Source organism: Anarrhichthys ocellatus, unplaced genomic scaffold, assembly GCF_004355925.1.
Source record: "Anarrhichthys ocellatus isolate YVR2014 unplaced genomic scaffold, GSC_Weel_1.0 scaffold5, whole genome shotgun sequence".
Lineage (NCBI taxonomy): Eukaryota > Metazoa > Chordata > Actinopteri > Perciformes > Anarhichadidae > Anarrhichthys > Anarrhichthys ocellatus.
The window spans coordinates 9,453,689-9,457,241 of record NW_022280035.1 but is presented as its reverse complement, the minus strand read 5'-3'; positions in this window follow the sequence as shown (position 1 = coordinate 9,457,241).

Sequence of the window (3,553 nt, the reverse complement as noted above, 5' to 3'; positions counted from 1 at the left end):
GTGTGTGTGTGTGTGTGTGTGTGTGTGTGTGTGTGTGTGTGTGTGTGCGTGCGTGTGTGCGTGCGTGTGTGCGTGTGTGGGTGATATCCCTGACTGCTCTCAAGCTCATTCACCTGTTCCAAGCTGCAGTATATCAAGCCCAGATCTTCACTCACATCGCCACATCGTTGACACAGCTACAGTGGTAGTGTCACGTCTTAGGCCACTTGAAATGTGCATTCAAGTTATTTTCTTGTGTGTTTATCCTTGTTCACTCTTAGAATCTCTGCTTGCCTGCATGTCTGCCTGCTGCTTTGACACGCTCATAACCTTCCATCTTAATTTCCCTGCCTTGTCTCCATTTCCCTGCCTTGCTTTCCCGGTCAGCTCCCTCTACCTTTGCCTCCCTGGATTCCCCTCCCCACTTCCATCCTCATTCTCTTCAATTTAACAATAAAGCTTTCCTCATCATTCCTCACCTGAAATCTGTGTCCTGCATCTGGATTCCTCCTGTCTTAACAAAATCTTAACAAAACGATATGGCCGACATGGACCCAGCAGATGCAGGCTCAGTCTGAATGGGTACAGGAGGGTTTTGCCAAGCACTCGCCACCCTCGGCGCCTTCATGGGCTAGCATGAACAACTCTTCCGGTGGGTCACGAATATACCCACGGCCAGAATCGGCAACCTGGTAGACGCGGCAACCACTCACCTCTCAAATCCAGTTCCTGCTCTTCTGCCCCGTCAGTCAGCCTCTGTAGACAATTCTTGTAAATAGTGGGGAGTGTCATGGTAGATGTAGTTGTAAAGATATTGGTAGACACTGAGAATGAGGACTGAAAATGAAGCTCAATAACTGCTGTACCATATTTTAACTATAACTGCGCAGAGCTGCGCTGATGTCGGAGCAACCCCAGGGGCCCACTTTACTGTAATCCACGAAGGCTTAACAGGCTGACAGAATCACTCAGCTACTGGCTCTGACCTGGCACTCAGTTCCCTGTGGGGCGGGCGCGCAAACACGCACGCACACACGCACACACACACACACACACACACACACACACACACACACACACACACACGAGAAAAGAAAGAGACGCTCCAATGGCCAACCACAAACAAGTGAGTCTGTTCTGGTCTTGTAAACATGTCTCATTGTGTAATGTATTACATGCAGTCTCAGAGGAAGCAATAACGCAAAGATGTGATGACAGTGAGAGGGTATGCAACCTTACTGTAAGTATAGAGCTGTGTGAGAGCAGTGAGACGACAGAAGCACAGATCATCTGTCTATAAAAGGACAACAGATCAAATATCAGAGTGTAAATACTCCACTGTGAATCAGACAAGGATTCTATTTAATTACCAACAAGGTAGTTATATAAAAAAATTGAATGATGATAATACATTATTTAATGCTATTAGGTTGTAAAGATTACAAGTATGGGAACCCAAAAGCACGACACAGAGACAGAGTACAAGTATAGTTTGGTTTACTTGTGTTCAGGCAGGGTCAAAACCGGCAGGTCAGTCAATAAGGCAAAACAAATCCAACAAGGGGCAGGCAAAGAAATCAAGGTCGAAATACAGGCAGGCAGGGTCGGAACAGGCAGATCAGGAATAGTGCGAGGATAACGCTGGAGAGATTGGCAGAGAAACACAAGACGATTTGGCAGGGATCAAGTGCAAGTGAGCAGACCTAAACAGTGAGGGACTAATGAGGGACTCGGCTACAGGTGAGATGGGCGTGGAAGACCAGGTGAGGGGAATGGCCCAATCCCAATGTCCCCCCTAAACCCTCAAACCCTGAACCCTCAAGGACTTACTGACGTCACCTGGTAAGTGGGTGAGTGTGAGAGACTGTGAGGGCTTGAGATGGTGTAAATAGGAATGGGACAGCACTTTGCTGCAACATATCATGTTACCATGAAAACGACAAAAAATATGATGTATAATTGTGTGTATTTATTGTATACTTTGTACTCCTTGATTTGAAAGTCTTCCTGGCTCTTTCCTCACAAGATGAGAGGTAATTTTATATAATCTATTTACTCGTTTTTGTCAAAACAGCTTCAATGACAAAATCTAATATTTGATGAATAAATATATAAATATCTTCTGATTTCATGTTTATTTTTTGTTCCATTTTTAACTCTTGATGTTTCTGAGTAAATTGAATATGACAGGCTGAACACACCTGAGCCGTCCTCTTTGTTTACCTTTTTTTTGTATGTCTCCATGCGTCTACTGGTTGCCCCGTGTTTAACGTCACATTGCAATGATTTGTGGGTAATTCCCTTAGCCTAAGGGTAATTCCCTTAGGTTTAGGCTTACGGAAAGGGTTCATAAAGGGCTCAAAATGTCTGCAAGAGAGCCCTCAAACACTCGATGATTTGACAGTGGGACGGCCCTAAACCCTCACGGACTTCGCAGGAGCGCGCCTCAAAGTCTGTGAGTCCGTAAGGGGGGACATTGGGATTGTGCCATAGAGTGATGATAGGGTGTGAGTGGCAGGACCTGAAACGACAGGTGTAATATATATATATATTGACGTTTTTCTGAAATTTCATGTGCCATACTTTAGTGACGACTTTACAACACTAGATGCTATAAAAACATTTCATGACGGTTTGACTTTCTTTGCCGTGTTTATGGGATGATATCTAATGTAATTGTTTCTGACATAATGGCATTTTCATGAAACTTTTCTGGCATTTTATACAATAACTTTTAAAAATGATATTATTATGACGTACTGTATTATGATCTATTTTGTATTGCATACTATGCTATGACTTATCTTTATGACTTCATGACATACTATTTTAGACATTTTTTGTCCTACTCTATAGCATGATAATTCGAAGACATTTTTTTAATGGCATACTATACTATGATCTCTTAATGACATACTGTGCAATTACTTTTTATATGTCCTTTTTATGGCATACTAATACATAGTATACATGCAATTACTATTTATGGCGCTTATATTGGCATATTGTGGCTTTTTTTTTATTCTGTAAAATTGATTAAAGCGAGAATCGAACAAAACAAAGAAAATCTTCATGTATGCCATTTAAGCCGAGAAACAAATTGTAATCCTTTACTGTCCTATGAAGGTGAATCATGTTTCCACATCTGTGATCAATAAGGCAAGATGCACCGCGGCATACTTTGCTTTTCCAGTGCTGCACACACACACACACACACACACACACACACACACACACAGATACATATACACACACACACCAACCGCTATTCTACTATGTTTACATTTCAACTGCAATTATCTCCTTGGATATCCTCTATTCTTCTGCTTTGCAACTGCATTAACAACAAAAAGCTTGAATAATCATTACCATAGGAGGTCTGGCTAATTCCTAACTAGGTAACAATGGCAACCTTGTATACATTTTCACTTCTGGAATAAACATTGTTGGTATGAGAGCAATAATTGAGCTGATACTAATTTGTCTTCGTAGTAATTTTCATCTCACTCCAACACACAGACACGCACACACACACACGCAAACAAACACCTCAGTCATGCACATTGAGAAATTG